Here is a 23036-nt window from a genome sequence, read left to right on the forward strand (position 1 = left end):
GGTTGATTTTATATATTTTTATTTATTTTCGAATTATTTTGATTAAAAATATCAATTTTTGTTCGGATGATTGTTTGTATGATTTGATGATTGCATGTTGTAGAGCTTGTTTTCCTGATGATTTTGGTTTATTATACGTCTGATTTGGAGTTCAATAACATGTTCAAATTTGAGTTTCATTTTCGAATTTTAAAATTAGGGTTTATAACCCGTATGAATGTTTTCAATTGAAATTTGGGGGTTTTTGATCCAGGGGTTATTAGCTGTTGATTTATAGTGGGTTGTGTTCCTTATGAAATTTGCAATCGATTGATATATAGCTCGTAAACAGAGGATGCTTGAATCGTAGGGAGTTGTCTTTTTAAGTTTTCGTCGTTTCGCCGGAATCCGGCAATGTTCTTGGCCATTTTCTGGCCAGGACAGGGGTTATTGTTGTGTTTTGATTGCAGATATAGATTCCTGTTGAGGTGTAGTGTTGATCTGGAGGTGTTGGTGGGGTGAGGACGCCGGGATCGTCTTCTCCGGCCATCCCCGACTTTTTCCGGCGACTGGACTGCAAATTTGCAGTTTGGTCCCTGCAGTTTTGAAAATGATGAAGTTTAGTCCCTATAGTTTGTAAAGTTTTCAAAAATAGGATTCCTGTTTATAAAATATTTAAAAATCATATTTCCTATTTATTTTTATTAGAAAAAATTTGTTTTTAATTTCTGAAAATTCTAAAAATTATTATTTTAATTCCGAAAATTATTTTTAATTCAAAAATAAATCTAAATTAATTAGTTAATTGATTTCAGTTAATTTCTAATTGATTAATTGGTCAATTAATTCGAAAATTAATTGATTAATTGATTTAATTAATTATTAATTAATTTTAATTAATTATTTAATTAGATTTAATTATTTAAAAATGATTTAAAAAATTCCTAAAAATAGTTTCGAGCTTTAAAATAGTATTCTAAATTATTTTCAAGGCTCGATAATTATTCTAAAATTGTTGCGGAGCCAGAATTGGCCAACCGAACCCTGTTTATTAACCCGAAATTGATCCAACGACCCGTTTTAATTCCGAAAAATATTTTAAAAATCATTTTAAACACCAGAAAGCCTATTTATGACCCGAGACTTCTTTATAAATGATATATCATTGATTACGTGATGTATTATGTGCTATGCGTGACTTGTTGATTGACTATCAGTCTATATATTCGGTGTTTACTTGATTATTGCATAACTTTCAATCCGTTAATCGGATTTGGGTAAAACGAAGGGTAGATAGAAGTATGTGTTGAATAGAATTCTATGAGTCAATTATTGATAGATGCTTATGATATGTGAGCAGAAGAGGCAAGACATAGGAAAGGGAAACAGATAGTTGAGGAGTAAGACGGTTGTGATTGGAAGCGAGTGCAGTGTAGTAAGCTAATACCAGGCAAGTGTTCTGAACTTTCTCGAGATATTGTAGTACTTGATAGTCCTGTTGATATTGCAAGTGCTTTGAAGCACTGAAACCTAAACCCTGATCTTAGTTATTGTTCTTGAGCCATGAACCTTATTCTTTCTAGACCATTGATTGTTGTATACCCAAACACGAACCTCAAGTATACGATACTACTCTACAAATACATGCAAACAAAATCCCAAACACTGAACTGAATTACTTGTATACTCAACCATTGCATCCTATGCTTTGAAAGCCCAAATCTTTGAAACCCTGAAATGTTGATTCCTTTATTATCCAATTCTTTCATTACCCAGCATCCAAGCTTTTAAATTGCCTTATTGATCCTTACAAGGATTGAAACCCTTTCATTGTTAAACACTTATTGTTGTTATTGATTCTGGTTATTGTTTAGTATTGCATATTCTGTTATTATGTTAGAATTGGATTGTTTTTATAAAATTGTGGACCAGATTCGTGGTTAGACCATATAATGGTCAAGTTAGGCCAATGTGTGCCTTGGATCCAGTAGTTAGAGCAATGTTGTGTGCCTTGCTCGGGGTTAGTGCGTGACTGATCAGCAGCCTAACCTTGGTTTTTAAATTAAAAGTATAATATCCAATTCTAAATCATAATCCATTGTTCACTTGATATCATAATCATATTCACCTGATGATCATTATTCTCAGTTTTGTCATTGTGACTTGCTGAGCTAGTTAGCTCATTTGTGCGATGTTGTGCATATTCTTTTCAGTTAAAAAGGAACCAGTTGGTAAAGAAGATCCCCAGTCCAGCGCGAGAGCTAGGGCTTCAGGTTGAGGAAGCTGAGCTAGTAGGCTTCTTTTGGGATAATTTAGGTTTGTAAAAGTTGTAATAAAGTTTAATACTTAGTTTGAGTTTGGAATAGTTGGGATTTGAATGGTTTGTAATATATTAGTGTGTTTGGCTTGTGTGCATACTTTAACCTGTTGCGGTCCGTGGTGGTTGGTAAGTAGGGTCACTGCATATATTATTATTATCTTTATTATTGTTATAAGCAGGTTATAAATAAGGTGTGTGTGTGGACCCCAAACTTCTGACCCAGGTTTGGAGGGCGCCACAACTAGCCCTTTTCCTTTGCCTTCACAAACTCTAGGGTTTGGTGCAGATTCCACAGCTTCCACCTTTATCTCTCCCCCTCTCTCTTTTTCAGCAACCAATGCAATAAATCCTCTCTTCTTCCTTCCTTTCTCTAGCTTCTCATCTTGCTCTATTTCAAGCTCATAGGTTTTTAGAATCCCATACAGTCTGTCTAAGGTAAATTCCTTATAATCTTGAGAGTTTCTTAGTGAGAATGTCATAGGCTTTCATTCCTTTGGTAGAGATCTAAGGAACTTGAGGTTTGAGTCTTTTTTCTGATAGAATCTTCCATGCAACTTTAGAGCATTTAGCAGTTTTTGAAACCTACTCATATTGCTGAATCAAGAGTTGCATTTTATTTTCCCTTACTTGCTCAGTTCCATCACATATAACTTAAATTGTATCCCATACATCCTTAACAGTTTTGCAATTTATGATGTTATCAAACATGTCACCATCAACACCATTAAATAAAATGTTCATGGCCTTCATATCCTTATAAACTTGCTCAATATCTGGATCAGACCATTCTGCTCTAGACTTTGGGATTGATGGCTCATTTCCTGTAGCAGCTCTCATAGGGACATGAGGACCTTTCTCAATACAATCCACATATCATTCATCTTGAGAGAGAAGGATGCAGGTGCATTTTCACCTTCCATTGGTGATATTGTCCTTGTCCAGAAATGGAATTTTTACTCCAGCATCCTTTCTGCTCATCTTCTTAGTTGTTGTGATCTTTAAACTCTTTGTTCTTCAAGAGCTTGCTCTGATACCAATTGTTATTCCCAAACAATCTAACAAAGAATTACATAAAGGGGGGGGGGGTTGAATGTAATTCTGGTTTCTTTTCGAATTTAAGAATTGTTCTATCTTAAATATATAACTGTGTTTGATTTGGCTAAAGTGTGAAATGAAAATACTAAAGAAATCAAACACAAAGTAATCAAATACACGTATTTAAAAACTTTCTGGTGGATTAAACTTTTCCACCAGATATATATATATATATAATCGAGAACTTTGTGATTCAAAGATTGTACACAGCTGCTTACAAGTAGAACTACAAAATCTAGAGAAATTCTTTACATATTTTGCTTTATCTATTTCTCTAGTTGAATGTTTGCTTTCTCGATTGAATCTTTTTTTCTACTTGCTACACTTGGTTTATATTTCACCAGGTTATATGATAAAAAGATAAACTAATAAGACAAAATGTTTCTTAGTCTAATTAAATGCTTCTTCATTTCTTTGTCCAGCATCTTTGAATATCTTCAAGTTAGAATGGAAATAGAAATGCTTCTTTGTTCTCTAAAACCTGTAAATAGGCTGCCACATTCCATTTGCATCTAATTAACCCATGTGACTGTCAAGTCACTATCAACTGTAATTTGAATTAGAACATACGTTAAAACTTCATTGGATCATCCGTTGAAACTTTTTTGAATCATCCGTTGAAGCTTCATTAGATCATCCGTTAAATGTGACTTGGGTCATCCGTCGAAACCTTGTAGAATCATCCGTTAAAAGTCTTCCATAGCAGTTAACTCTATTTCACTTATGCAAAATTACAAGGCATATAATATTTACAATTAGCCAACCTATTTTGCATATCAAACTAGTAGTCAACACGACTTTGAATATTCAACAACTTCTAGATCTTTAAGGTATAGTAGAATGCAAAAATGTGTTACAAGACTTATTAAAGTATAAGCTACTCTCTCAATGGATGTTATAGTGATCATCCGTCGAGAGCTACAAAAACACTAAATAAAATCTACTAAGGTATTTTGTTTAACTTATCATCAAGTACACAACACATTCCTAACAATACTTATATAATTATATAATTGTAGTACCTATATAACTATGGTTACTAAGGTCTAGTAGCAGTGTGAACATCAGCTTCACCTTTAGTAGTTATAACGATTTGTAATTTGTAATTATATAAGCTATTTGGTTTTTAGAGGCCAAAACATGAAGTGTCAAAAAAATAGTAATAAAAGATTGATAAAAAACATTTAAACACAACACAATAATAAACATTATCTTATTGCAGATAAAATTTAGTCATAGTACATAACACAAAAAAATAATATACTAACACTACTAGTTTACAAAAATGAAAGTAAAAAAAGCAAGCACGATATAAAACTTCCCTTTATGCTATGTTATTCATCTTGCAAACTTTTCTTGAAAGACTCCACCAAGAAACTCAAATAATTTATTTATTTAAATTACTAAAAATTCAATTTCGAGTGAGGAGGAAAGTGTGAATATCACTTCACTGTCTTTTGTAAGACTTGATTATCGTCATCCCACTCTTAAACCTGCCAAAAATAAAATTAGAAAATAAAATTTGACCAATCTGAACACAATACAATACTTGACTCACAACCAACTAACATAATTTAATAATAAATAGCATCTCAATGCAGAATAAGTAGTCATATTGAAAAGAATAGTCACAACCTATGACTTACGCATTGAGTCATTGATTTACATACACCTTCCAACAACTCAACCATTTACATAAATTGTGTTTGTAGCTCAAGAACAATCACAGAAGCATAAAATACCTATATAATTATAACATACATATAATAGGATAATATACATCTTATACAACAAATTCAGTGGCATTCTACTGTAAATATGTAAAAATTAGATGGGTGTTTCGGTAATTACACAGTAAAAAAGGCTTTAGCCCTTATACTCTTAAGTAGATTAGGTCATATTTATATACATAATTTAGTCTAACATTAATATGTTCATTTTTACAAACTTATAATGTATTGTTGAACTTAAAACAAAACAGTACATTGACCTAGTACGAAATGACCATACATTACATTACCTTAATGAGAAAAAATATTGTAGGTAGTTTGGGATTGGAATTGTTGTCTAAATTATCAGTCCCATCATTTTATGAATTGGCTTTTAAGCTTGAAACTGCCCTTTACATGTACAGTGCCCTTGTCACTTGCATCTGCCACATAATGATACAAATATAGTATTAGATATTACCATATTTATATAAGTAGTTCAAAGAATATTACCATGTTATTATTTGGTAATTATAAATTTTCTACCAGGTATGAGTAAGAATACAAAGAGTTAGCAATATTATTTATCTCTTGTTTTTATTGTGTGGATAAGTATTGAGGTAATCTCAGTATTAGAGAATGATTATTCCATTGTGATTTGTGCTACACATTTTGCTAACTGTTATAAACATTTTACTTGTCTATTTGGGTTTGTGATTGTTGATTATTAATACAATGTATTATGGATTTTTGGAAGTTTTTAACAATCTTTATGTCCATATATTTTAGGATGGACGATATACTATTGGGGCCCTACAGTCGGACGATCAATTTCGATAATGACTATCATGCGAGTCAGGATGTTTGGGCGGGAGATGATTAGGGTACATTAGAGTGCTATTGTGGTAGTAGATTGATATATTAGTGGAAGTTATCAGATGCTCAGAAGGACTCGCTTAATGAGATATGATTTGGGTTGTTTACAAATACATGGATGGTGCTTCAGAATGACACAACTCTTGTGATAGCCTTAGTAGAGTGTTGGCACCCGGAGATCAACATATTTTTCATGAGGCAGGGTGAGATGACAGTGAAACTGCAGGATGTCCATTATATTCTTGATTTGCATGTTCTTGGCCAGCCTTTAGTTGGTAGGGAGATTGCTAGCACTCGTCCCTATTTTAAAGCAAATTGATTTGAGGAGATGAATACTAATGAGTATGACCTCGCTTGGGCTATGGGTGGAATCAAGTACACTTGGTTGCATAAATGATACGGGATGATTGCACCGGCTGATGATGATCTTGAGAGGATTGCCATTAACATACAGGCTTACTTGATGTTAGTTGTGGGTTCCGTTTTATTTCTTACTAATTGTAGGAACGTGGTGCATCCTAAGTACATTCGGCCTCTCAGACGTGTACACAGAGTTCATAGATATTCTTCGGCTTCTGCTGTGTTGGATTACTTGTATAGTGCCTTGGAGCATTCATTGAGTAAAGGGATATTAGTATATAGGGATGTGTGATGTTGCTGCAGATTTGGTCTTATGAGAGGTTTTCTATTGGGCTTCCTGTTGTGCAAGACATGCTTGTACTTTAACAAGACTAAGTCAAATTGACAACCTTAAGTAAGTTATATTATAATCTTAGTTTGCATTTTGTACTTGTAATATTTAAAGCTTGTAAAAATGTTAAAGGAGCAGACTACAGTCTTTTTCTTTAAACAGTATCAAGCCTAAGAATTCTTTCTGGAAGAAGATCAAGAAGATCATGCCTCAGAAGAATTATGAAAAAGCTTGGAGCTGAATAAATATGTTTTGGGAAAAATGTTTTAAGTCAAGATCTCTACAAGTCACAGATTTAGTGTTATAGGGAAGTCATTCGACAACTCCAGAATGATTTATAGAGAACTCAGGAAAGCTACTAGAGAACTCAGAGATATCGACAAGTCAAATGGAAGACATGAATATTGGAGATATCGACAAGTCATTTTCTTCACTAGAGAACTCAGAGTTATCGACAAGTCAACATTCACTAGAGAACTCTGAGTTATCGATAAGTCAAATTTCACTAGGGAACTCAGAGATATCGACAAGTCAAATTTCACTAGAGAAATCTGAGTTATCGACAAGTCAAATTTGACTAGAGAACTCTGAGTTATCGACATGCCAATAAGTCACTAGAGAACTCAGAGATATCGATAAGTCAAAGTGAAGATATGAAGATTAGAGATCTCGATAAGCCAAATTCTCTTATAGAGAACTCAGAGACCTCTACATGTCAAATCAACTATGGAGTATTAGAGATCACGATAAGTCATTATACTTATCGAGATGTCAAGATCTCTACATGCCTAACTGGAGATCTCGAGGTAAAATCTCAAAGTACAAATTGCAGACTAGTTCAATATCCAAGATTAACAATCAACAAACAATCCAACCAGTTGGATTGACAAGTCTGTAAAAAGCAGCTTGAAGAGTGTGCAAGGTCAAGGGTGAAGACTAACTGACAAAGGAAGATCAAGATTAACACAGTATGCAAAGATATGCTAAGCCAGAAATGGAAGATATACTTTTCCTAAAATGGAAATGATTAGTGTCAGTTTACTAAAGTGAATAACATCTCTTATTGTACACTTTGTAAACCAGCAGTTAACTAGAATATAAAGTTAACACTGGTCCTTTGTTAGTTTGTAACAATTAGATCATGAATTTTTGTATTTTCTCTCAAGTAGAAGCTAAGCTCTTTATCAATAAAGAGCCTAGAAATTTTGTAGCAAAACATTCTTAATTTTAATATAAAATTAAGTGAGTTTTGAAAGATCTGTGTTACTCATAGCTGCATGTTTAATTTCTGTTATAACACATCTTACTACAACATTTGATTTACTTTGTTCAAAACCAAAATAACTGTTCAAGAAAAGCATAAAAACACTAAAACACATTCACCCCCTATGTGTAATTCATTATCTAACAAGTGGTATCAGAGCAAAATCTGAAAGTAAACAGATTCAAGATCTTGGAAGAATGAATACACAGAAGATCAGTAGCATCAAAATTCCTACCTTTGACAAAGCTAACTACACTCTTTGGAAAAAGAAAATGTAGTTATTTACCAAGATGGCCAATCCACTCTATATTCAGATTCTCAAAAATGGGCCCTTCACTTCTATGGTTAGAGTTGAGGAATCTACAGATGGTGATATGGTTATTCCAGCTCATTATGCTCTAAAAGACCCTTTTGAGTACTCTGAGCCTGAGAAAGAAAAAGTCTCCTTGGATAGTGGATTGTAGCTGATATTGATAGAGTCACTTGACAATATAATGTACAAAAACATTGTCAACTGTGAAGATGCCAAGCAGATCTGGGAAAAGATTGAAATACTCTGTGAGGGAACTGAGAAAGTTAGATCTAATCATAGAAGGATACTGATTTCACAATATGAGGGTTTCATGGCCAAGCCAAAAGAAAGTATCACTGATGTATTTGAAAGGTTCAATAAGATGATAAATGACTTGCAGATCCATGACAAATACTATGAAGCTGAAGAAGTGAATCTGAATTTTTTGCTTACACTTCCTGGGCATTTGGAACAGAAAATTTCTGTAATCAGAGAAGGGAGAGATCTAAGCAGGATAACACTGGAAGTTCTTTTTGGAATCTTAAAAACATATGAATTAGAAATGATTCAAAGAAAATCATTAAGAGCTGGTCAAGGGCATGTTGTAGATGGTTCAAGTGCTCTAATTATCAATGAAAGCCAGACCTCTAATGATGAACCAAGATCCCAAACTCCAGTTGCCTCAACAAGTGAGCAAAGAACAAATGATTCACAAGAACAAATCATTCTGGAATTGGAAAAAGATGAGTTCTACACCTTGGATGAACTTGATGAGATTGATCATTCAATGGCCTATCTGGCAAGAAAGTTCTCTAACATTAGAGTAAAGAAGCCAAGATTCTTTAAGGGTAAAGGACAATCATTCAACAAAGACAGCAGCTGGAAAGGAAAAGGGAAGTACACATTTGATAGCAAAAATGGTTACAAAACTGGATCTGTTGATAGAACAACGATAAGGTGCTTCAATTGTGATGAACTATGCCATTTTGCTATAGAATGCAGGAAACCCAATAAAGCAAAGAAAGATAAAGCTTATCTTGAACTGGAAGCAAAGTATGAAGCTCTTCTGAAGAAACAACAAAGCAAAGCTTATATTGCAGAGGGAAAAAATTGGGATGATTCTAATAATAATGAAGATGAGGAAGTTAGAAATTATGCACTAATGACCTTGGAGCAAGGAGAGTCATCCTCATCAAAATAACAGGTACCAACTCTCACCAGCATTGATTTAAATGTGAGTCAATATAAGGAAACTGTAGAGAAGATGAGCACATAAATGTTTCACATACATACAAGTATGGTTGCTGCTAATGAAGAATTTAGCAGGATGACAAAGATAAATGAGAAGCTTGAAAGTGCGAAACAAGAAGCTGAATTGTTGTTGGTAGAGCTTGAAGCTGTAAGACAAGAAAATGCATATCTGAAGAACAAGCTCAAGTGTGCAAGTGAAATTGAAGCAGTGCTAAGGGAAAAGCTAGAAAAGAATGAAGTTAAATTGAAGTCTTTCAAGAATGCATATGAGTTAGTTGGACAATACCATGAGAAAAACAAGCCAAGTGCAAATATTGCTATTGGTCTTGCTTATGATGCCTTGAATATCAAGAAGAAAAATATAGGTGACAAAGGGAAAGCAACAGAAAATGAAAATATTCCAAAAATCCTGAAAAAGGATTGATTCACCTATGTTCAAGGCATGTGAAGTTAACTTCAGTGAAGAAGAGTTAATTATCAAGCAAGAAATTGTTGATGAAGACAATGAGAAAAAAGATGCAAAAGCAGCTCATGGATAATCAAGGTTCCAAGACACCTATCAAATAAATCAAAACTGAAGATGCAAGAAAGAAAAAGAAAAATAGAAATTGGAAAATAGGGATAAACAAAAGCAATGATGTTGCTTATGTTGTAGATGCTCCAAGAAAGAAATATGAAAAATGTGGGTTTGTGAATCACCTAACTCACCTTTATAAAAAGGTTGTGAGAAAGCCAGCTAAAGGAGCCTGCAAGTACAATGAAGCAGATGCAAATTATCCCTACTCATTCTGTGACAAGTTTGATTACATCCCTTGTAACTTGAAAGTGATGAAAAGCTGTCACAAACTGAGAGAAGACCTTAAAGAAACAAAAATTGGATCTACAGAAGATAGGGAAAATGCACAACAGTCATTGAATTCTATTTTATCTGAAACAACTCATTTTACTTCTGCTAAATCAGTTAACAAGAAGAAAGTACCCAACACTGCTTGGGTTGCTAAACAAACTTAATACTCATTGTGTGCAAGGCAAAATGAAGAAGGTCATATGGATCATAGATAGTGGGTGTTCCAAACTATGACAGGTGATAATGCCCTGCTATCACAGTTTGAGGAGAAGGCTGGCCCTTTGGTGACCTTTGGAGACAACATCAAAGGATTCTGTTAGTCCCTAACAATGCAGCAAGAATTACAAAAGGGGGGTTGAATGTAATTCTAGTAAACTTTTTCTTGAACTATAAAATGTTCTAACTCAAACTATATATATAAGTGTATTGATTTGCAAGGTGCGGAATCACAAGTGAAATAAATCAAAAACATAAAGTAATAAAAACACAAGTCTTTAAAACTTTCTGGTGGATTTGAAAGTATCCACCATATATATATATATATATATATATATATATCGAATTAAGAACTCTGTGAAGAACAAATTATCTCACAGCTGTTTTACAAGTCAACAAACAAACTACAGAGAAATTCTTAACATATACAACTTTTTCTATTTCTCTTCTAAAAGTGTTTACTTGGTTGTTTTTTCTACTAGCTACACTTGGTTTATATACCACCAGGTTTACATGGTAATAAGACAGGAAAATAAAACAAAACTATCAAGTCAAACTCCATGCTACTTCACTACTCTATTCCAGCATCTTTAAAAATCTTCTTAACTTGCATGGAAATGGTAATGCTTCTTTGTTCTTCATTTCCTGTTAAACAGGCTGCCACATTCCTTTTACAAACACCCAACGCATGTGACTGTGTTTTCATTGTCAATAGACATTTGAATTGATGATCTATCGGGTACATGCTTGTCATCCGTCAGGTAGCTTTGTTGATCATCCGTCGGGTAGCTATTTGAACTTGACTTCATTTCACTTATGCAGAATTACAAGACATCTTATATTTACAATTAATTAAACTATTCTGCATATCTAATAAGAGTCAACATGACTCATATGCTACTACAGAATCTATACAAAGTTGTTTGCAGAAATGAGTTACAATACTTATTATTACATAAGCTACTCACTCGATGGATGACAAATCATCATGCGTCGGGACTATAATTGAGTCATCCGTCGGGACTATATTTGATCATCCGTTGAGTGCTACATTTTTCACTAAGTTAAATCTACTAAGGTGTTTTGTTAATGTAATCATCAAGTTCACAACATATTACCAACAATCTCCCCCAATTTATGTCTATTAGAATTGTAGCCATAAATTAAGAGAAACTTGATGATAAAAAACACCCTAAAAATACAAATTTAAAAGGTAGTAGATAAAACTAAAAAGTGCTGCAATATTTACTGAAGAATTTACAAGACAAAGTGTACAAAGATTTGCTCACAGTCATTTTCAAGGTGCTCCTCTAGTCTGAGCAGATTGATCTATTTCCTTGATGGTCTGGATTTCTTTCCAAGCATCCTGTTGTTTTCTTCTATCTGATTTTGGAGCTGTCTGTGGAATTCAAGTTCATCAGCTTCTGACGGATCTAGCATTTCTAGTAGAGTCTTATTGCTAGAGATACTCAGCCAGTCCTCTAGTCTGAAGAATCTTTTAACTCCCTTATCATCCATGAATTCCATCAGCCAGTAGGGCCTTAGATGCACTCTACTTCCTGTGTAAGGAATAGTTAAAGTCTTTGGGAGTGCATCTTTGGCTCTAATACTCCTCAGTTCTTCAATCTTCTTTAGAACTAGTCTTCTAGCTGTCACATTGAATCCAAAGTTCTTCTTGAAAGATGAATAGACTTTTATCAGTATAGATTGGCTCTCTTGAAGAATCCTATGAAGTGGCCATGTCATTTCTTTTCCTCCCTTGTATTTGAATACTAGCCTTTCAGGTAGATTCCTGTAAGCATCAATCCCTCTAACTTCTTCCAGTTCATCTAGATAGAGGTTTAGATCAGAGAATTCCTTGATGTCACAGATGTACATGATATCTCCCTTGTTGACCTTGGTTTGAGCTTTGGTTAGGGACTTGGATCTGAGAGTTGAGGGCTTCACTTTCTTGACTGCTCTGGTCTTTGTTTTCTTTGGCTTCATGAAATGAGGTAGATTGAGTTCAGGAATTGGTAGACTATCCCAGTCTACTGGCTCATCCTTTGGAATGATAGGTTCACCATGGAAATTCTTGGATGGATCTATCTTGAATTCTTCATGTGCCACAGAGGGCATGGATGTTTGAGTTGTTGTAGAAGTAGACTCTTTGGGAAAGTAGTCTTCCATCTCCTCATCACTGAAATCCAATTTTCTCTTAGAAGGAAGCTTGTATCTGAATTTTCTTTTCTTTTGAGGTGCTTCTTGTATCTTCTGATCTTTAGATTTAGTGGTTTCAGATGGTTGTTCAGGAATTTGTTGTGTGGGTTTCACAGCTTGCAACTTGGCCAAGATAGCAGCTTGCTCCTTCTTTTGTTTGAGCTTTTTAGCTTCTAGAGCAGCTTGCTTCTTTTCTTACTTCAATCTTGCCTTTTCTTCCCTTTTTGCTTCAACAAATTGAGGGTGTCCAGCCACCACACAAATTTCCTTACCATTTCTGAAAACCTTGGCAATTCTCCTTTTTAGAGCTGAATCTGCAGGATCTTTGTAGAATGCTATAGACCTGGCCAACAGCTTCTTCTCATCAGGCTTTGGTGTTTCATACACTGTGTCCAAAGGGTTCTTGAGTGAAGACTTTAGGTAGTTCACCTTTGGCTTCATGATTAGATCTGCCTTTGGGGATTTGATGCAGGATGCCTGGCCTCTCTCCAGATAGTTCATGCTCATATCATTCACAGAAATTTGCCTGACTTGAGAGTGATGAATGACTGATTTTTCTGGCTTCTTTGCTAGACCAAATTTCTTTTGAATATCCTCATCAATTTTCTCCCAGTTGATTGGATACAACTGCTTCTTCTCAGCTGCTCTCAAAGTGGCTGCTGCTTCATTTATCAAATTAATGCTATCTTTAACTGGTGGCTTTGTGAAAGCAATTGTTGGCACAATTGCTTTACTCACTTGAATGTTAAGCACTTTTTGCTCCCCCTCACTCCTAGAACTCTCTTTCTCCCCCTTTTTGTTATCAGCAAGTTGAGGAGAGGAGGAGGTCTGTGTAGCCACCAGTTTCTGAAGCAAGACTGTTTGTTGAGCTTGGTGTAGATGGATTGTTGTAAGAGAAGCTTCCATAGCAACCATTCTTTTGTCCAAGGAATCCACCTTGGTTGCAAGATCAGAGTTTTTCCTGAGCTGTCTTTTGATGTCTGTCATTGTTGTCTCTGGAAGTTTAGCTTCCAACTTGTGAGAGATGTCTTTCTTAAGTTGATCAACTTCATTTTTGATGAGGGAAACATTTGGACTTTGTTGGTAGCCTGAGATTTGCAGTAGTTGGAGAGAAGCAAGATGTGCTTGCAGAAGCTTCTTGGTGCTAGCATTTGTGGTTGATTGAAGTGCAGACTGTGTTTGGCTGATAAGTTGGATGAGTGTGGTCTAGAAATGGTGATCATCTCATTTCTTGGAGAAGGCCCATGATGGCATGCTTGATCTGGAACTAGGGCCTACTTCTCCCCTATGTCCAATGGCTCTTCTTCACTATCTCCACCCTCACCTCCAAAGAATTCTTCTGAATCACTAGTCTCATAATCAACATCACCAGCTGTTGAGGCAAAGCTGTGATGGCATCCTTAGCTCTTTGCATAGACTGTGTGGTGTGCACCAAATTGAGCATTCTTTCTGCATTGTCATTTCCCTTTCCAGCTAGAAGTTAATATGCTGGAACAAGGTAAGTAAATTTCTCAGCATCCAAGGAGATATAATCTATAACAACTTGAGTTTACTGAGATATTTCCTCCCTGTCTGCATCCTGGACATTCTTTAACTCACTTACAATGACATCCACCCTTATATCTCTGGTACCTGCATTTCTATCATTTTCTCTCTTTTCTTGCATCAAGGTCTCACCTTGGCTCCCCACCCTCACACCCTCACCTTCACCATCTAAGGTGGGACTCCACACACTCACTTTTGCCAGTCCTGAAGAAATGGACTGCACTGGATCACTCTTTTCCTCTCCTTTTTCCTGGTAGCAACCCAGACTCTCACTCAAGTCACTACCTTCCCTCAATCCTAATAGTGATTGCAAAATTACTAAGTCATCTGCACTTGTAACTATAGTTGAACTTTGGAGTTGTGCAGAGACACCCGACGGGTGAAAAATATCCATCGGGTTAGTAATTTGACTATCCGACGAATGACTGTTGTTAGGCACATCCGTCGAGATACAATCACTACTCGATGGATGAACAATATCCATCGAGTGAGTAGAAATGAATGAGTGTGGAGTGGAGACTATTATAGACTCTGTGCAGATTGATGAAAATTTTGGCACAGATGTCTCAACAGTCTCAGAAAGAAATGGCAAGTGAGCCAACAAATCATGTAGAAGATGATGCTCACTTGCATGGATTTTTGGCTTCTCCAATAGAGTTAAAGATGGAGAATATGGCTGAGATGTTTGAATCATGTCAACATCTAAAGAGTGTGTGGGAGAATTTGGTGTTTGAGGTGTTTCAATTTGTACAGATTTTGGCTGTGACTCCATATTTGTTGGAGCCACATCAATTTGACTTTGAGATGGTGCAGTGACTGGGTCTTTAGCTCCAGTTTGCACTATGTGTGTACCCTGTGCATCCCCAAGGGTTTTAGTTTTCTTCTTTTTTGTATAAGTTTGTGGTGAACTTATGTCCCTACCCCTTTTGTTCTGTGCTCCTGGTTGAGAGCTTGTTTCAATAGTTACATCCTTTTGGGAGGATGAATTGAGCTTTTGTCCTTATTAACAACCATAGTTTATTGGGAAACTGTGGTGTGGCTTGGTTTGGGTACACTATGCTCACCATCCTTATTCTTAGGGCTTTTTTGATTTTCACCCTGTCCCTCTCCTGTCTTTCCCACCTTCACACTCCATTCTTTGTATTTAGTGGATTTTACAACTGGCATCTTTTGAGAGACACCGGAGGGAGCTTTCTTTGTCTTTGTTTTTGAGACTTTGGTTTTGGTAGCTTGGGTAGGCATCTGTCTGGTCATTGACACAGATGCCACTGCTACACTAGAAGGGAAAGAAATGTTTGAGGTTGAAAGAGTAGAGACAGTTGAAATTACCTCACTTACCTGAGGTGCCTCCATTACTGGAAAGTAGAAGAGCGGCACCTTTTTATGGTGATATGCTCTATTGAGATCTGCAATAATTCTTCTTTCTTGAACCCAACAATTTAACTTGTTGGTTGGGTTCTCAATCACAATGTCCTCAAAGAGGTGGTTAGCAAGCATCATGAAAAATCTAGCATAATAAACACTCTTACCCCTCTTATTAAGCTCCCCTAACTTAAACCCCAACTCAAACAAGACTAGATCACTAAAATTGAAGTATTTATCAGTTACTAGCATGTAAAGCATGTTGAGCATGGAGATATTAACAGAATCAAAATTGCTAATTTTACCAGAAAATACTTTAGTAACTATATCACACAGGTAACTTCATTCTTTCCTAAGACCCAATCTCCTAATTTCACTTAATTTAGAGATGGTGAGTGCATAACCCATGGAGTTTATCATGTTAACAATATCAGTGTCTATGTGTGGAGTAGTGACAGTATTATCAGGAATCCTAAAGCATGCTTTAACAATGTCACTATTAACACAGAATTCCTTACCTTTAATAGTGAAAGTGATGATCTTGTTAGTTGAGTTGTACACTGCAGTTGTCCATATCTCCTGCACAACCTCACAGTAGATAGTGGGAGACTCTAGCATGGCATAGTTGAGCTTATATCCTTACACAAAATCCATCATTTTATGGTAGTCGCCAGACTGTTGAATCCCCTTATTCACTAGTGCTGTGAAATTGTTCTTTTCATAGATAAAGCCAGTTTGAGACATGATTTTGATGACTGGTGCCATTGTTAGAGAGTAAAAATTGCAGAGAGAGAGGGTAATTGCTTTTGAGAAAGAAAGAAGTTAGAGCAGATGAATTGAGAATGATAAAAGAAAAGTAATGAAAGTGAATTTTGCTTTTATACTCTCTCAAAAAATAACTGTAAAAAATAATAAAGTAAAATAAAGTGACCAACAAAAATTGCCCAAAATAGCCGTTTAAAAATAAACTGTAAAAATTCTATCACTTATCCGTCGTGTTATGCTTACAAACTGTAAGTATACTCGATGGATAATGTTCAGAGAATTAACGGCTAGGATTGAGACAATTCGACGGATGAGGATAAATCAGTTATCCGTCGAGTTATAAAATATTCCAGAAAAATAATTGATTTTATTAACAAATTGTATTCCGAAGGATGATCGAACTCGATGGATAATGATCATCCGTCGGGATGTAAATTTTGACTTAGCCAAAATTTCATCCAAGACTGAAAAATCAATTAAATTTCTGGCTGCATTACAACTTGCAAAATATCCGAAAAGATTCAAGAATAATTAAGCATACCTAACTCACTTACCAACCTTGAGAAGGTGGATTCATCCAGTGGCTTGGTAAATATGTCTGCAAGCTATTTTTCACTTGGAATAAAATGCAGTTCCATAGTACCATTCATCACATATTCCCTTATGAAGTGGTACTTGATGTCTATGTGCTTTGTTCTTGAATGCTGTACTGGATTTTCAGTGATGGCAATTGCACTTGTGTTATCACAGAAAATAGGAATCCTATCTACTTGTAGAACATAGTCCAACAATTGGTTTTTCATCCATAGAATCTGTGCACAACAACTACCAGCAGTAATATATTCAGCTTCAGCTGTAGAAGTAGAAACTGAATTTTGCTTTTTACTGAACCAGGACACAAGCTTGTTTCCTAGAAACTGACAGGTTCATGTTGTACTTTTTCTGTCTATTTTACAACCTGCATAATCTGCATATGAATAACCAGTTAGATCAAAACCAGAATCTCTAGGGTACCAAGTGCCAAGTTTTGGTGTTCCGTTGAGTATCTGAAAATTCTCTTAATAGCTACTAAATGAGATTCTCTAGGATCATCCTGAAATCTATCACAAAGACAAGTAGCAAACATTATATCTGGCCTACTAGCTGTTAAGTACAGAAGTGAACCAACCATGCCCCTATTACTTGAACTATCCACAGACTTTTCAGTAGTGTTTAATTCAAGCTTAGTTGCAGTGGCCATGAGAGTTTTTGCAGATGTGCAATCCATTAGATCAAACTTCCTTAAAAGATCATGAATGTATTTAGTTTGACTAATGAATATTTTATCACTAACTTGCTTAACTTGTAAACCAAGAAAGTAAGTTAGTTCTCCCATCATGCTCATTTCATACTTACTTTGCATCAATTTGACAAACTTTTTGCAAAGTTTTTCATCTGTAGAGCCAAATATAATATCATCTACATAGATTTGAACAAGTATGCTAGAGCCATTAATACTTCCAAAGAATAAAGTTTTATCCACAGTGCCTCTTGTGAAGTGATTTTCCAAAAGGAACTTTGATAAGGTGTCATACCAGGCTCTAGGTGCTTGCTTCAGTCCATAGAGTGCTTTCAAAAGATAGTAGACATGATTTGGGAAATATGGGTCTTCAAAACCAGGAGGTTGACTGACATAGACTTCCTCCTCCAAATTTCCATTTAGAAAAGCACTCTTGACATCCATTTGATAGACCTTGAAATTGGCATGGGCTGCATATGCTAAGAAGATTCTGATGGCCTCAAATCTTGCAACAGGAGCAAAGGTTTCATCAAAATATATTCCTTCTTGTTGACAATAGTCCTTAGCAACCAATCTAGCTTTGTTCCTGAATACTATGCCATTTTCATCCATCTTGTTTCTGAATACCCATTTAGTGTCTATTGGATTCTTTCCTTTAGGCTTGGGTACCAACTTCCATACTTTATTCCTTTCAAATTGGTTTAGCTCCTCCTACATAGCCAAAATCCAATCAGGATCCAACAGAGCTTCTTCTACCTTCTTTGATTCTTCCTTAGATAAGAAGCTTCTATATAGACATTCTTTTTTATTTGCTTTCCTTGTCTGAACTCTAGAAGATGCATCACCAATAATTAGCTCATAGGGGTGATCTCTTGTCCACTTTTTCTGTTGTGGTAGATTTGCTCTAGATGAAGAGGCCTCATTGTTGTCTTGATGTGTGACTGAATTTTGATTATGAGAAACTCCCCCTGAGTTAGTGAGTCTTTGATTTGAGAGAGGGGAACATTCTGTGAGTGATCTACCTTGACTTCCAGCTTCTCTCAATGACCCGACGGATAAAGCACTTTGAGTTCCGATGGATGAGGCTGATTGTCTACCGATGGATGATGCAGATTGTCTCTCGACGGATGAAACATTTTGTAACTCGATGGATGATGAGTTATTAGCTTCATTAGTTATAGATTTTTCTTCACTATCCTTAGTTGTAGTTTTTTGATCACTTTTATCAACACTGTCATCACTAACCATCTCCACATTGTCAAATTTGAGGCTCTCATGGAAATCTCCATCTTGCTATCCTTTAATCTTTTTATCATCAAACACAACATGTATTGATTCCAAAACAATGTTGGTTCTTAGATTGTAGACTCTATATGCTTTTCCCACAGCATATCCAACAAAAGTTGCTTCATCTGCTTTAGCATCAAACTTTCCATGTTGATCAGTTTGATTCTTTAAGATATAACATTTGCAGCCAAAGACATGAAGAAAATTTAGAGTTGGTTTCCTGTTCTTGAACAATTGTTAATGAGTCATGCATTTTGCTTGATTCACCAAAGAGATATTTTGAGTGTAGCAGGCAGAGTTCACAGGTTCATCCCAAAAGTATGTTGGTAACTTTGATTCTTCAAGCATTATCCTTGCAGCTTCAATAAGGGATCTGTTCTTTCTTTCTACCACTCCATTTTGTTGTGGAGTCCTTGCTGCAGAAAATTCATGCATAATCCCAGTTTTTTCACAAAATAATCTCATCACAGAATTCTTGAACTCAGTTCCATTGTCACTCCTGATTCTTCTTACTTTAAAATCAGGATGATTGTTGACTTGCCTTATGTGATTGATGATGATTTCACTAGCTTCATCTTTAGACTTTAGGAAATATATCCAAGAGAACTTTGAGAAATCATCCACAATTACTAGGCAAAATCTTTTCCTTGAGATGGACAACACATTGACTGGTCCAAACAAATCCATGTGTAGCAATTGCAGAGGTTCTTCAATTATTGAATCAAGCTTCTTTCTGAATGATGCTTTGATATGCTTTCCTTTCTGACAAGAATCACATAATCCATCCTTAGAAAACTCCACTTGAGGAATACCTCTAACCAGTTCTTTCTTTACTGGCTCATTCATGGTCTTGAAGTTTATATGGGACAGCTTCTTGTGCCATAGCCAACTTTCATCTTGACTTGTTTTACTGAGAAGACAAGTAACAGATTCTGCATTTGATGAGTTGAAGTTAGCTAGGTACACATTTCCTTTTCTCACTCCAGTGAGAACCACTTTATTGCTCCTCTTGTTTGTTACAACACAGGCTTCTGAATTGAAGGTTACTGAATTGCCCTTGTCACAAAGTTGGCTGATACTCAGCAAATTATTCTTGAGACCATCCACTAGGGCAACCTCCTCTATGATGACATTGTCTTTAAAAATCAAGCCATATCCCACAGTATAACCCTTGCTGTCATCTCCAAAAGTAATACTTGGGCCAGCTCTCTGCTTGAACTCTGTGAGCAGGGTAGAATTTCCAGTCATGTGTCTTGAACAACAACTATCCAAGTACCACAGATTCTTTCTGTTTCCCTGCACATATCAAAATGAAATCATGTTGATTTTGGTACCCAAGTTTCCTTAGGTCCTGCCTTTTTAGCTTTCTTATTTTGTTTCTTAGGTTTCTATCTCATTTGACTTGGGGATATCAGATTCAACCTTAGTCATCTGAGTTGGACCTTTGAAACCAGTCATTAAAACAGAATTATCATGCACATTTTGATTAACAGAAAATAGCATGCTATTTGCAAACATGTTATTCCAGTAGGGCATGCTAAATGGCATTCGAGGCATACTAAATGCAGCATAATAAGGATTAGGTGCAAATGGCATATTATCAAATTATACATTCATATTCTATGCAGACATAGCATTCATAGGCATAGAAGGCATAGCACTCATGTTGGGAAAAGAAGGTGGTACAAATATGGGCATAGGTATGGCAAGTTTGCAATTAACAGATAAATGATTAGCACTACCACACTTAACACAGATTTTTCTTGGAGCATACTTATCAGATGTGTAGTTGTTATGTTTGTTAATTCCTACTTTCCCATTTCTATTATTTTTCTTTTTAGCTTCTGTTTTAACCTCAATCTTTTCTAATCTGTCATTCAATTGCTTGATGGACAGATGACCAACATTCACTTTCTTCTCCTTCTTCACTTGACTTGATTCTCCTGAAATAAAGTTTTTGGAAAATAATCCATATTTTTGATTTATGTCACACTCCAACTTTAACAAAAGATATTATACAAATTATTACAATAGTTAACAAATGGAAATAAATACATCTGAATCCAAGATCTTACAGTTTAGGGTTTGGAACCGCCCAATACTATTAACTGCCACAACCTGATTTTTAACATCGAATCCTCACACAAAACGATCACTAATCTACCTGAGCTCGAACATACGAATCGGCATCACAAGTCTTACGCACTGTCTGCTTGAATCTAACCATATCTGTTAGCTGTAATATCAGGGTGAAAGCAAGTAGTGAGCCAAATGCTCAACAAGCGCTATAATATACCTAAACAAGAATAAATGAATAACATAGGAAATGAAAAAAAAATCAACAATATAGTATCAAGAGATAAACTCTCAGGATGATGGCATCTTTTCTTGTAATAAAACAATTCAAAACCATTTCTTTATCAAAAACCATTTTATGACGCTACGGATTACAGCCGGTGATCAGCCGCGAAGTAATCCCGAACCTCGCTGGGTTCTAGAACATTAATGTGATCCATAGGCAACCTTTAAGCCTACAAATTAAGAGCGGAAAGGACTTGCGTCTCAGTCCAGATCCACTATTTAAAGAAAATATTTGTCCCCTTTGGAACTGAAAATCCATATTTTAAGTTTTATTATAAAAATTGAATTGATGCCAAGTGATGGTTAATCTATAAAACAATGAACATCTTTATGAAGGGTTCTAGATCAACTTTAAAGCCATGAACAACTAGAATATACCTTATCAAATGAAATCGCAAAGTTTCTATTCACAAGGAATTTGACACTGAGGTTTAACAGGGTTGATGGATAGTGTAAAGGAACTAAGTCAAACTAGATTCAAGGTAATGGTTCCAGATAAGACATATGTATTAAAATATAAAGAAGGTGAGCATCAGTTTAACGTAAAATATGGTATCATGTTTTAGAGGTAAAGATAGGGTTATCAAGCAATCATGAACAAAGTTAAGGAATAACTGAGTTTTAGATATCAAGATAAGGTTACTGAGTATAACTTGCACATGGTTCAACATCACAATTACTTTGGTATACTAGCATGGTATGACTTTTGATTTACTTGCATAAAATTCTTCAAGTAAGGTGTTAGATATATTTCATAATGTCATGTCTAATATGATTTATTTTAGTTTTCAGATCTTACTTAAACAGGACAAATTAGTACTTAACTAAAATCAGTACTTATACTGAAGTCAGAACTTAAGTCATCAGTACTTAAGGTTCATGAGATATTTATCAAAAGATAATATCAGGACTTAAAGGAAATATTCAGATAAGGAAGGCAGCTGATTTACAGGAAGAGAAGATCTAGACAAACGTAAGAAGAGATATATATGAAGAAGGAATTCCGTGAAGAATGGAATACTTGGAAGAAAAGATATCTGATTGATATATTTTAGGAAGCAGAATTATATTCCATATCAATTAGCGATTATCTTGTAACTGTGTAGTATATAAACACAGACATAGGGTTTACACTAAAAGTGTTATCATTATCGAGAAGATTATTCATTGTAACCCTAGCAGCTCTCGTGATATTTGTTCATCACTGAGAGAGGACAGTTCCATACTGTAACAGAGTTTATTGTAAAGTTTGTTTTCTGTTACTTGAGTTATTAAAGTTCGATTTGATTGTGCTATACACTGTATTCACCCCCCTCTACAGTATGTGACTTAACAAGTGGTATCACAGCCTATCTGTTAACACATAAACAGTTTAAGATCCAAAAACAATCATGTCTGAAGTAGAAACTCCAACTAAGCCCACCAAAACTGAAGAACCTCCAAAGACACAAATCCATAGCCGATATGAGGCTATTAGACTTCCCATATTGAGACCATCTGAATAACCCATATGGAAGGTGAGGATGACCATGTTTCTGGAAACAACAGATCCAGAATATCTTGATAGAGTCAAGGAAGGGCATCACAAACCAACCAAGCTCGCTGTTACAGTTGCAGGTGAAGCAGCAAAGTCAGTACCATAGGAGAAGAGTGACTACACTGCTGAAGATATCGCATCAATTGCTAAGGATGCTAAGG

This window comes from Apium graveolens, chromosome 3, assembly GCF_009905375.1.
Source record: "Apium graveolens cultivar Ventura chromosome 3, ASM990537v1, whole genome shotgun sequence".
NCBI lineage: Eukaryota > Viridiplantae > Streptophyta > Magnoliopsida > Apiales > Apiaceae > Apium > Apium graveolens.